The sequence below is a fragment of the Hemiscyllium ocellatum genome, chromosome 23 (genome assembly GCF_020745735.1).
Source record: "Hemiscyllium ocellatum isolate sHemOce1 chromosome 23, sHemOce1.pat.X.cur, whole genome shotgun sequence".
Classification (NCBI taxonomy): domain Eukaryota; kingdom Metazoa; phylum Chordata; class Chondrichthyes; order Orectolobiformes; family Hemiscylliidae; genus Hemiscyllium; species Hemiscyllium ocellatum.
In genome coordinates, this window is record NC_083423.1 from 14429787 (window position 1) to 14443998 (window position 14212).

General features: G+C 42.5%; 1 long non-coding RNA gene across 1 annotated transcript in view; it reads right to left on the reverse strand.

Moving 5' to 3' along the window:
• LOC132826854 (uncharacterized) overlaps positions 1–8480 on the reverse strand; it is a 35129-nt gene extending 26649 nt beyond the window's left edge. The window contains exon 1 of the long non-coding RNA XR_009645927.1: positions 8421–8480. This is a non-coding gene — a long non-coding RNA (uncharacterized LOC132826854). The remainder of the gene's footprint in view (positions 1–8420) is intronic.
• Positions 8481–14212: the final 5732 nt, after the last annotated feature.

A 14212-nucleotide genomic window follows, 5' to 3' on the forward strand; every position in this document is an offset into this window, starting at 1 on the left:
GTAAACCTTTTCCTCACCCTTTCAAGTTTTACAACATCGTTCCTATAGCAGGTTGACCAGAATTGTACCCAGTATTCCAAAAGTGGCTTGACCAATGTCCTGTACAGCCGCAATGTGACCATCTGATTCTTATACTCAAAGAATATGTAGACAGGCCAACAAGAGGTGAGGCCATACTAGATTTGGTTCTGGGTAACGAACCAGGCCAGGTGTTAGAATTGGAGGTAGGTGAGCACTTTGAGGACAGTGACCACAATTCGGTGACTTTTACTCTAGTGATGGAGAGGGATAAGTGTGCACTACAGGGCAAGAGTTATAGCTGGGGACAGGGAAATTATGATGCGATGAGGCATGACTTAGGATGCATGGCTTGGAAAAGTAGGCTTCAAGGGAAGGGTGCAATCGATATGTGGAGCTTGTTCAAGGAGCAACTATTGAGTGTCCTTGATATGTATGTACCTGTCAGGCAGGGAGGAAAGGGTCGTATGAGGGAGCCGTGGTTTAATAAGGAATTGGAATCCCTTGTTAAAGGGAAGAGGGGGCCTATGTAAAGATGAGGCATGAAGGTTCCATTGGGGCGATTGAGAGTTATAAGGTAGCCAGGAAGGATCTAAAGAGAGTGCTAAGAGCAGCAAGGAGGGGACATGAAAAGTCCTTGGTTGATAGGATTAGGGAAAACCCAAAAGCTTTCTATAGGTATGTCAAGAATAAAAGGATGACTAGGGTAGGAATAGGTCCAGTCAAGGATAGTAGTGAGAAGTTGCGTGTGGAGGCTGAAGAAATTGCGGAGACACTGAATGAATACTTTTTGTCAGTATTCACTCAGGAACAGGACATTGTTGCCAATGTGAATATTGAGTCACAATTAATTAGAATGGATGGCTTTGAAGTATGTAGGGAGGAGGTATTGGAAATTCTCGAAAGGGTGAAAATAGATAAGTCCCCTGGGCCTGGTGACATTTATCCTAGGATTCTCTGGTAAGCAAGGGAGGAGATTGCAGAGCCATTGGCCTTGATTTTTATGTCCTCATTGTCTACAGGAATAGTGCCAGAAGACTGGAGGATAGCAAATGTAGTTCCCTTGTTCAAGAAGGGGAGTAGGGATAATCCTAGTAATTATAGGCCGGTGAGTCTCACTTCTGTTTTGGGCAAAGTCTTAGAGAGAATTGTAAGGGATAGGATTTATGAACATCTGGATAGGAATAATGTGATCGAGGATAGTCAGCATGGTTTTGTGAAGGGCAGGTCATGCCTCACAAACCTTATTGAATTCGTTGAGAAGGTGACTAAGGAGGTGGATGAGGGTAAAGCGGTAGATGTGGTATATATGGATTTTAGTAAGGCGTTTGATAAGGTTCCCCATGGTAGGCTACTGCAAAAAATACGGAAGTATGGCATTGAGGGTGAGTTGGAGGTTTAGATTAGGAATTGGCTGGCTGGAAGAAGACAGAGGGTAGTAGTTGATGGTAAAGCTTCATCTTGGAGTGCAGTTACCAGTGGTGTTCTGCAAGGATCTGTTTTGGGACCATTGCTGTTTGTCATTTTTATAAATGACCTGGAGGAGGGGCTAGAAGGTTGGGTGAGCAAGTTTGTGGATGATACGAAAGTCGGTGGAGTTGTTGACAGTGAGGAAGGATGTGGCAGGTTACAGCGGGATATAGATAAGCTGCAGAGCTGGGCAGAAAGGTGGCAAATGGAGTTCAATGTAGGTAAGTGTGAAGTAATTCACTTTGGTAAGAGTAACAAGAAGATGGGGTACTGGGTCAATGGTCGGATACTTGGTAGTGTGGATGAGCAGAGAGATCTTGGTGTCCATGTACACAGATCTCTGAAAGTTGCCACCCAGGTAAATAGTGCTGTGAAGAAGGCATATGGCGTACTGGCTTTTATTGGTAGAGGAATTGAGTTCCGGAGTCCTGAGGTCATGTTACAGTTGTATAAGATTCTAGTGCAGCCGCATCTGGAGTATTGTGTGCAGTTTTGGTTGCCATACTATAGGAAGGATGTGGAGACACTGGAACGGGTGCAGAGGAGGTTTACCAGGATATTGCCTGGTATGGTAGGAAGATCGTATGAGGAAAGGCTGAGGCACTTGGGGCTGTTTTCATTGGAGAAAAGAAGGTTTAGGGGTGACTTGATAGAGGTGTACAAGATGATTAGGGGTTTAGATAAGGTTGACCATGAGAACCTTTTTCCACGTATGGAGTCAGATATTACGAGGGGGCAATTAGGGGGTGGTAGGTATAGGACAGATGTTAGGGGTAGATTCTTTACTCAGTGAGTCGTGAGTTCATGGAATGCCCTGCCAGTAGCAGTGGTGGACTCTCCCTCTTTATGGGCATTTAAACGGGCATTGGATAGGCATATGGAGGATAGTGAGCTAGTGTAGGTTAGGTGGGCTTGGATCGGCGCAACATCGAGGGCCGAAGGGCCTGTACTGCGCTGTATTTTTCTATGTTCTATGTTCTAGAACTGATCAATAAAGATAGACATACCAAACGCCTTTTCACTATTCTATCTATCTGTGACCGTACTTTCAAGGAACTATGAATTTGCACTCTAAGGTCTCTTTGTTCAGCAACACTTTGCAGGACCTTACCATTAAGTGTATAAGTCCTGTACTAATTTGCCTTTCCAAAAAGATATCTTAACTGCTCCAAACTTGAACTTTTCTCTAAATTATAATTGGTCTAAAACTGGTGGCCATGTTATAATTGCTGTAAAATTGGTGGCCATATTTTCAGTTGCCTGAGCCTCAAGCTCTCAAATTTCCTCTCCACATTTCCCTGCCTCTTGACCACATTTCCTCCTTTAAGAACATAATGTATAGAGGCAGATGTAAACCATTTGGTCCATTGAGTCTGCTCCACCATTTAATAAGACATTGGCAGATCCGATCATTCTCAACTCCACATTCCTGCCTTTTCCTGAAGCCCTTGATTCCCTTCCTGAATAAAAAGCTATCTACTTCAGCCTTCACTATAACAATAACAACAATCCAGATTTGGGGTAGCCCCCTGTGGAATCTGTATTCTGCGGGTTCACTCCCCTTAGAGAGATGAATTCTTCCTCACCTCTGTCCTAAGTGGGTGACCCTTTATTCTGAGAATGTGCCCTCTGATCCCTGACATTATCACAAGGAGAAACAAGCCCTTTACTCTATACTATCAAGTCCCCTAAGAAGCATATAAGATTCAACTGGGCCACATCTCATTCTTATACTTTTAAGCTACATCTTTGATCAAGCTTCTGTTCAACTGATCTAACATTTCCTTGTATAGCTCAACGTCATGCTTTGTTTTATCAGACTCCTGTAATTCATGTGCTACTAAAAGGTTGAGCTTGTATTTTTTCATCCTTCTAGTGTCCTCATGCTATTGATGCGTCAAGCAGTCGAGACAACTATTCTTTATTTGGAAAAGAAAGAACAGATTAAATTTAAACAACACCTTTCATGACATCAAGACATCCCAAATCAGTTCACAACATAAGACCTTAAGCAATAGGAACAGGAGGAAGCACTTCGGCCCCTCGAGCCAGCTGTACCATTGAGTAGGATCATGGCTGATCCAGCATACACTTTGCTCACCTTGCCCCAGAACGTTTGTTTACCCTCCTGATCAAGAATCTATCTATTTCAGCCTTAAACAAACACATGACTCTGCCCCCACAGCTCTCTCTGAAGCAGTTTCAACATTTGCCACCCTCTGAGAGAAGAAATTCTGAGACTTACGAACTTTTTTTTTGGAAGTATGATCACTGTAGTAACAACTTACACTCAGGTAGATCCCTCAAACAGCAACACAATCAATGATCAGATCATCTTTTTTGTTGTTTGAGGCATATGTGTGGGTCATGAAAGGTTCCATTTTTTTTCTTTTCAATATGCAGAAAGAAATTGTTAGATATAAAAAGACCAAAATCCATCCACTATGTCTTTTCTCATCCTATGATACAACATTGAAAAGAAATGTTATCTGGTCAGACTCCATCAAGGAAACAACATAAGACCCAGATACAGGGGAAAGAACACATTGGTTTATGTCAGTGTTCATGCATCACATAAGCCTCTCCCCAACCCCAGTGCATCTCACTAGACAGGAAAGGTTAGACAGGCTTGACCTGTATCCTCTGGATTTTAGAAGACTCAGAGAAGAACAAATTGAATCATGTAACATCCTGAGCAGGTTTGACCAGGTGAATGCAGAAAGGATGTTTCCTCTTAGTGGGGGATCTATGACCTCTTAGGGTCATAGTTTAAAAATAAAGAGTCACTCCTTTAAGACTGAGATGAAAAAAATACCCTTTCTTTTCCTCTGAGAGGATTGAATCTTTGGAATTCCCTTCCACAAAAGGCAATGGATGCTATATCTTGAAATATTTTTAAGGCAGAAATTTTTGACTACCAAGGGGATGAAGGATTGTTGGGAATATGTAAGTTTGTACAATTGAGATTAAAACCATTTCGGCCATGATGTTACTGAATGGCAGAGCAGGCTTGAAGGTCAGGTGGCTGACTCTCATTCCCTCTTCATATGTTCGCTTGATCATTTTATCTCTCTTAGAACATGGAACCTTACAGCACAGTTGGCCCTCGATGTTGTGTTGATCTGTGGAACCAATCTGAAGCCTATCCATCCTACACTATTCCATTCTCATCCATACATTTATCCAATGACCATTTTAATGCTCTTAAAGTTGGCGAGTCTACTACTGTTGAAGGCAGTCTGTTCCACATCCTTACTATTCTCTGAGTAAAGAAACTACCCCTGATATCTGTCCATATCTATCACCCCTCAATTTAAAGCTATGTTCCCTTGTGCTAGCCATCACCATCCGAGGAAAAAGGCTCTCACTGTCCACCTTATCCATTATCTTATATGTCTCAATTAAGCTACCTCTCAACTTCTTCTCCGTAATGAAAACAGCCTCAGGTCTGTCAGCCTTTCCTCATAAGATCTTCCCTCCATACCAGGCAACATCCTAATAAATCTCCTTTGAATCCTTTCCAAAGCTTTCACATCCTTTCTATAATGCGGTGACCAGAACTGTGCGCAACACTCCAAGTGCAGCCGCACCAGAGTTTTGTACAGCTGCAGCATGACCTCATGGCTCCGAAACTCAATCCCTCAACCAATAAAAGCTAGCGCACTGTATGTCTTCTTAACAACCCTATCAACCTGAGTGGCAACTTTCAAGGATCTATAAACATGGACACAGAGATCTCTCTGCTCATGTACACTATCAAGAATCTTACTATTAGCCCAGTACTCTTTATTCCTGTTGCTCCTTCCTAAGTGAATCACCTCACACTTTTCTGCATTGAAAGCCATTTGCCATCTCTCAGCCCAGCTCTGCAGCTTATCTATGCCCCTTTGTAACCTGCAACATCCTTCCATAAAGTCCACAACGTCCACAACTCTACCAGCCTTAGTGTCATCCACAAATTTACTAACCCATCCTTCTATGCCCTCATTCAGGTCATTTTTAAAAATGACAAACAGCAGTGGCCCCAAAACAGATCCTTGTGGTACACTGCTAGTAACTGATTCCAGGATGAAAATTTCCCATCAGCCACCACTAAACTCCGTCTTCTTTCAGCTAGCCAATTTCTGATCCAAACTGCTAAATCACCCACAATCTCATGCCTCTGTATTTTGAGCAATAGTTCACCATGAGGAACCTTATCAAACATCTTATTGAAATCCATATACCACATCAACTGCTTTACCTCCATCCACCTGTTTGATCACCATCTCAAATAACTCAATAAGGTTTGTGAGGCATGACCTACCCTTCACAAAACTGTGTTGACTATCCCTAATTAACTTATTCCTTTCTACATGATTATAAATCCTATCTCTAATAACCTTATCAACACTTTACCCACAACTGAAGTAAGGTTCATTGGTCTATAACTGCCAGGTCTGTCTCTCATTCCTGTTTTGAACAAGGAGACAACATTTGCTATCCTCCAGTCTTCTGGCACTATTCCTGTAGACAATGACAACATAAAGCTCAAAGCCAAAGGCTCTGTAATCCCCACCCTGGCTTCCCAGAGAATCCTAGGATAAATCCCTCCCGGCTCAGGGGACTTATATGTTTTCACATCTTCCAGAATTGATAACACCTCCTCCTTGTGAACCTCAATCCTGTCTAGTCCAGTAGCCTGTATCTTAGTATTCTCCTCAACAACATTGTCTTTTCCAGTGCAAACACTGACGGAAAACATTCATTTAGCTCTTCCCCTATCTCCTCGGACTCCACGCACAACCTGCCACTACTATCCTGATTGGCCCTTATCTTACTATAGTCATTCTTTTATTCCTGGTATACCTATAGAAGGTTTTAGTGTTGTTCTTGATCCTACCTGCCAATGATTTCTCATATCCCCTCCTGGCTCTTCTCAGCTCTCTCTTTAGGTTTTTCCTAGCTAACTTGTAACTCTCAAGCGCCCGAATTGAGCCTTCAAGTCTCATTCTAACATAAGCCGTCTTCTTCCTCTTGACAAGAGATTCAACTTCTTTAGTAAACACGACTCCCTCGTTTGATAACTTCCTCTCTGTCTGACAGGTACAGACTGAACAAGGACACGCAATAACTGGTCCTTGAATAAGCTCCACGTTCAATTGTGCCCATCCCCTACTGTTTCCTTCCCCAACCTATGCATCCTACATCTTGCCTAATTGCATCATAATTGCCTTTCCCCCAGCAATAATGCTTGCCCTGCGTTATATACCTATCCCCTTCCATTGCTAAAGTAAACATAACTGAATTGTGGTCACTATCACTTGCTTCCTTTCTCCTGTTTTTCCTTACCTAAACACTTACGTGTGCATTGTGATAGCAGTCTCCACTAGGTTGAGTATTGTGCTGGTATGGTTGAATTTTGCAGATGGATCATAGATTGGGCCCAATTCAGAAGGAAGTCATAGAGCCCATCTCTGCAAAAGTAACTGGAGCAGCAAGGTGGTTAGCCCTGCTGCCTCACAGCACCAGGGGCCCAAGTTTGATTCCAGCCTCAGGCAACTGACTGTGTAGAGTTTGCACATTCTCCCTGTGTCTGCATAGGTTTCCTCTGGGTGCTCCAGTTTCCTCCCACAGTCCAAAACTGTATATGTTAGGTGAATTGACCATGCTAAATTGCCCATAGTTTTCAGGGATGCATAGGTTAAGCATTTTAGTCACAGGTAAATATAGAGTAATAGGGTAGGGAATGGGTTTGGGTGGGATACTCTTTGGAGGGTCTGTGTGGACTTGTTGGGCCAAATGGCCTGTCTCCACACTGTAAGGAGACTTGTTCTATGATTCTAAAAAAAATACTCATACACCCTCCACCCTTTCCCAATATCCCTGTGAATCTGATTCCTTTTTGGAAGCCTCAGTGGAATGTGTCTTCACTGCACTCCCAGGCAGTGCAGTCCAGATCATAACCACTCACAGCCCTAACCACTGTTCCAATGCAGAGTTTCAACTGCTGCCATATTTTGACTATTCCAATGCTCCCCTTTCACCTTCTACATTTGACAATCTTAAGTGCATGCTGAAAACTTTGCCTTCCCTGTTGTAACTCAAATGTAATTTCCCTTGTGATAGCTGATTGACATTGGCTCCACGTTTAATTGCCATGTGTGTGCATCCCTCTGCATGTGCAACTATGTACATCTTACTTGGGTCTGTGTGCAAACATGAATCTGTGTGTGAACATGTATTTGTTTATTCACATTAGGCCATAAGAATTAAGAACAGAAGTAGGGTATTCAGGCCTTGATCATGACTGATAATGTCTCTCAAATCCATTCTCCTGTCTTCTAGCCACTACCCTTGAGCCCCTTACCAACCGAGGAGAAAGTGAGGTCTGCAGATGCTGGAGATCAGAGCTGAAAATGTGTTGCTGGAAAAGCGCAGCAGGTCAGGCAGCATCCAAGGAGCAGGGCTGATTCCTGAAGAAGGGCTTATGCCCGAAACATCGAATCTCCTGCTCCTTGGATGCTGCCTGACCTGCTGCGCTTTTCCAGCAACACATTTTCAGCCCCTTACCAACCAAAACCCTTATCTATCTCTGACCTGGCTTTTGCAGCCTTCTATGGCAATGAGCTCCAAGATTAAACACCCTCTGCCTGAAAAGATTCCTCCTCATCTCATTTATAAAGGGTTATTCCTGCACTCTGAACCCTCAGCTCCTAGTCTTTTCTACTAGCAGAAACATCTTCTCCATGTCCACTCTATCCAGTTTGCTCAGTGTTCTTCAAGTTTCAATGAGATCCCAATTCATCCTTCTAAACACCACCAAGCACAGACCCACAGTCATCAATTACTCCTCATCTGACAAATCCTTCATTACTGGGATCGTATGTCGGGGGAAGGACTCCATATGGCGGTTGGGAGCAAAGTTTTCTGACGAAGTATGTGCCACTCACCACTTCCAATTTCTTGCACTTAATCTGTTGTGTATATCCTTTTCCATTCCCTTCAGTTCCTGCAACCTCTTTGGACAGAGAGGCACAATCTTACATAGTCATTTCCCATACGTAGCTTCCCCTTCCTGTCTAATTATACGGTTTTCTTTTGTAATATATAGATATGCTGTATTTAAATAAAGTAGCTATACTGGATTTCCAGGCTCCCAGTGGGCCATGGAAACAGAAGGTGTAAACTTTGTGTGTCACATTATTAAAATATCAAGTTATCAAGAAATTTATCTCTTCATTTTCATTTTTCACTTTAATTCCCATTGAGAGAATTTCTGATGTGGTAGGAGATGACACCAATGAGAAGCAAAAACTGTTTCCCCTAAAACTGAAGAAAGCGAATTTTACTTCCAGTGGATTCTGTGCTTGTCAAAGTGACAGATGTTGTGCACCCATATGTAATGGAACTCCTAGCAGCAGGAGGCAATGGTGAGGGAGGGCACGGAGCAGGATGGCTGGAGCAGGCAAATGGAGAAAGGGTGTCAATGAGAGAAGTAGGTTTCCTGGGGTGAAGGATCAGATAGACAAAAGGTTTCTTTGACAAGATTTGAACCATATGCCTAATTTTAGGTCAATGCTCTGGCTGCCTTGATAATCCCTTAATTTCCTTTCAAATTTGTAATGAGCTGATGCCAGTGGAATAAGAAATCCCTGCTTCATAACCTTTGGGCCATCCCTGTGCTCAAATCTCATGTTACACATATCAAGCTGCACATCCATGCTAACCATGGCCCGCTGGGTGGTACCCTTAACCTCTGTGTGATTCAAAAAATGATTAGCATTAGTAGGATCAACATTATTTAAAGTTAGAGAGTCCATTCATACGTCTAATAACAGCAGAGAAGAAGCTGATCTTGAAGCTGTTGGTGCATGTGTTCAATCTTCTGTATCTTCTGCCCTGATGGAGGAGGTTGGAAGGGAGCACTAGAAGAATGGGGCCAGTGAGCCGAGGTACTGGAGGACATCTGACCAGCATCTTCAAAGGCAGGATGGGAGAAAATCATACCAAGACGATGAATTGTGGGATACAGCAATTCTACTTGTTGAAAATAGCAACAAAGTACTGAAACTGTTCTTCATGACCATTGGACAGGGAATGAAGAGAGCTCTGCATTAAATTAAATGATGCTGAAATAACTGATTAGTGTCACCGCCTCTCTATTCGAATCCAGGGATTTGACAATAAAAAATAAATTGGTTTATCAACTTCATGTGCAGAACTCTGACTGCTTTGTGTAAGACAGGCAATAGCAATGATCACAGTTCAGGCCCCTCTTGTAATTTGCATTGCTGAAATGTCTCTCCTTTATATCTTTTAATTAATTACATAAAAGTTACGAGCATTTGTTTAATTAGTATTAATATAGCAAGGGTTTTGGTTACATGTGATGCCTGACTCACTAAGTGAATGTATTTAATGATAATTGTGCTGGTTTCTTTATCTGCAGTGTCTGCTCTTGCTTTCCTAAAGGACCCATAGACATATCACCAACACAAGATCACAAACCCCAAATCACTGATCCCAGGTCATTTCAAAATGTCAGCTGATTGGAAGGGTTACAACAATGGTTGCTATACTGAGAGCTCACAAGGTTGGCATGTTGGCAATAGTGCCCATTGGCAGGATACCTAGCTGGTGACAGCAATTGTTAAAAGACTGCCTTCTCACAATGTTAAAGTGGGCCAGACTGGTTGACGAAGATATGTTTACCATGGAGACTGAACAGACTAGTATGAAGGGTGGCACCCAATCTGACACATCCACTGGAGAGGGCAAACATAGTCTCAGTTCAACACTTCATCCGAAAGGGTAGGATCTGCAGCAGTGCAGCACTCAGCAACAGCCTTCATCTTATATTTAAGTATCTAGAGTGGGACTATACTTGAAGACAAAGAGTGCTGACAATGAGACATGACTGACAGCCTCCCTTTACTCATACCTTTGAGTGTAGCAGTTGGGATATCATATTGAGGTTGAATGGGAGTATGGTGAGGCATCATCCGGAGTACTGTGTCCAGTCTGTTCACCCTGTTAAAGGAAGGATAACATCATTCTGAAGATATGGAGCTGGGAGTGGAGCATTTGAGAGATAAGGAGAGGTTGGGACATTTTCACAGGAGCGTAGGAAGTTGAGGGATGACCTTATAGAGGTTTGTAAAATTATGAAGGATATATGTAAGATGAATGACATGTGTCTTTTCCCTGGGGTAGAGGATTTTCAAGATTGGGGGGCATATTTTTAAGCTGAGAGGAGAAAGATGTAAAAAGGACATGAAGGGTATTTCTTTTACACAAAGAATGATTGGTGCGTGGAATGAACTTCCAGAGGAAGTCAAGGATGTGGGTACAGTTACAATGTTTAAAAGACATTTGGATATGTACCTGAATAAGATATGTTTGGAGAGATATGGGCCAAACACAGGCAGTGGGGATTCATTTAGTTTGAGATGGTCAGTGTGGACTGGTTGGAGCAAAAGTTCTGTTTCCATGCTCTATGACTCTATGAATCAGAGTGTTACAGAGGCAATGTTTCATAGCTGCTGCAAACATGTAATTCTACCCTTTCCGATCCAAAAATGCATTTGACCTCAAACATTGTAGCTCCAGTACCTCCCCCTGCCTTCTTGGGGAGAGAATGGCAGATTTCTGCAGCCATTTGTATAAGAATGTTTCCTGACGTCTCTCATGTATGGCACCGTCTGTAACCTTCAGATTCTACCCCTTGTTTTTGAACCCACACTAGAAGAAATTATTTCTCAGTATCTACTCTGCTGAATTTGATTAACATTTTAAACATCTCGATCATTCATCTGTTAATCTTCTATATTCAATAGAGTACAAGCCAAGGGATATAAACAAAGAGCCCTGTCTGTAAAACAGGAGTTTTATATTGCCTGAAGTAAATATCTAAAAAGTCAGGAAAGGACTTTTGTTTGAGGCTGGTCAATGACGTCCTTTATCATGAGAAATTGGTCATTCAAGTCACACACTACATAATCCTTGAATTATGGTCCAAAGCAATTTATATGAATCAGCTCCAAAAGAGATTTTCCCTTCTGGAGTACTTAATCTTCTGACTCTGTACAGGTTTAATTTTAAATTGGACCAGTGTTGGAATTGCTAATTAGATTGCCGGAAGTGAAACATTGTCAAGTTTTAGAGCTAGGTGGCGAGCAGTGATGTGTAAAGCAGGTCATCTGCTGCCTGCATAATTACTCGGGGAGCAGTATTTGGAAAGAGTATTTGCAAGTATTTGGCCTAATTCATACTGGCTGCAGTTTACCTTTTAAATTGTAAGATGGGCTGTTTCAGAAGCAAAAACAAAATCCGTGAAAAGATACAGGATAAACAAAGGGCGGTTATTAATTCCCTTTCTGTCAGTGAAAGTGATCATGTGATGTTTGTCCATGTCTGTGTCTGTGTGTCTGTGTACATTTTCAGTGGGCATACCAAGGATAGCACCAAACATACATAAAAATGAGGTGTCAACCTAGTGAGGCCACCAAACAAGACTACTCGCCAAAACACCTCAAACAGTTCCGAGTGATTCCATAACCAACGGATCAGATCTAAGCTCTGCAGTCCTGCATTGGGAATGGTAGTGGACAATTAAACAACTCTCTGGAGGAGGAGGCTCCACAAGTATCCTCATCCTCAATAATGGGGAGTACAGCACAAGATAAGGATGAAGCATTTGCAAGCATCTTCAGCCAGAAGGGCCAAGTGGATCATACATCTCGGCTCCTCCTCCCTCACAGTTTGCAGCCAATTTGATTCATTTCACATGACAATGAGGAACAGTTGGAGGCATTGGATACTGCAAAGGCTGTGGGTCCTGACAACATTCCTGCAATAGTACTGAAGACTTGTGCTCCAGAACTTGCCACTTCTCTGGTCAAGCTGTTCCAGTCCAGGTACAACACTGGCATCTACCCAATAATGTGGAAAATTGCCCAGGTATGCCCAGTACATAAAAAGAACAAATCCAACCCAGCCGCTTACCACCCCATTAGTCTATTCTCGGTGTTCATTAAACTGGTGAAAGGTGTCATTAACACCTGCTTAACAATAACCTGCTCACTGATGCTCAGTTAGGCTTCCACCCTGGGTCACTGAACCCCTGACCTCATTACAGCCTTGGTTAAAACCTACACCAAAAGACTGGATTCCAGAGGTGGGGGTGGGAGTCACTCCCTTTGATATCAAGATTGCAATTGACCAAGTGTGGCATCAAGGAGCCATAACAAAACTGGAATCAATGGCTATCAAAGGAATAAATCTCTGCTGCTTGCAGTTATACTGAGCATAAAGGAGAATGGTAAAAAGTGAGGTCTGCAAATGCTGGAGATCACAGTTGAAAATGTGTTGCTGGTTAAAGCACAGCAGGTCAGGCAGCATCCAAGGAATAGGAAATTCGACGTTTCGGGCATAAGCCCTTCATCAGGAGCTTATGCCCGAAACGTCGAATTTCCTATTCCTTGGATGCTGCCTGACCTGCTGTGCTTTAACCAGCAACACATTTTCAACCATAAAGGAGAATGATCATGATTGTTAAAGGTCAGTCATCTCAGCTCCAGGATATATCTGCAGGAACTCCTCAGGATAGTTGTCCTAGGCCAGACCATCTTCAGCTGTTTCATCCATGACCCTCCCTCCATCTTAAAGTTTAGAGGTGGTAAGGTTTGTTGATGATTACACAATGATTGTTCAAATACTGAAGCAGTCCATGTTTAAATACAACACTATTCAGGCTTGGGTTGACAAGTGGCAAGCCAGTTCTGCAGTCTTTTTGTGATTCAGAAGTCTATGTACGCCACATCAACAACATTACCCTTATCAATTCTCTGTTACCTCATTAATAAACTCAAGCAAATTAATTAATTTGTCTCAAAGCGCCAGGGACCCAGGTTCAATTCTCGCCTGAGGTGACTGTCTATGTGGAGTTTGCACATTCTCCCCGTGTCTGCATAGATTTCCTCTAGATGGTCCAGTTTCCTCCCACAGTCTAAAGATGTGCAGGTTAGATGAATTGACCAGGCTAAATTGTCCAGGGAATGTGCAGGCCAGGAGGATTAGCCATGGGGAATGCAGCATTACAGACATAGGGGTGGGATGCTCTTCAGAGGGTTAATGAGGACTCAATAGGTGAATGACCTGCTTCCACACTCTAGAAGATTCTAAACAAAATTGCCAGTACACATGACAAAATAATTGGGAACGCTACAAAAACAAACAGAAGATAACAAAGAGAGAAATAAGGAAGGAGAGGATCAAATATGAAGGTAGGCTAGCCAGTAATATTAGAAATGATAGTAAAAGTTTCTTTCAATACATAAGAAACAAACGACAAACAAAAGTAGACATTGGGCCACTTCAAACTGATGCTGGAAGCCTAGTGATGGGAGATAAGGAAATAGCAGGAGAACTTAACAAGTACTTTGCGTCAATCTTCACAGTGGAAGACATGAGTAATATCCCAACAATTAAAGGGAGTCAGGGGGCTAAGTTGAGTATGGTTGCTATTACAAAAGAGAAAGTGCTAGAAAAGCTAAAAGGTTTTAAAATTGATAAATCTCCTGGCCCCGATGGGGTACATCCTAGAGTTCTGAGGGAGGTGGCTGAAGAAATAGTGGAGGCGTTGGTTGAGATCTTTCAAAAGTCACTGGAGTCAGGGAAAGTCCTGGATGATTGGAAGATCGCTGTTGTAACCCCCTTGTTCAAGAAAGGATCAAGACAAAAG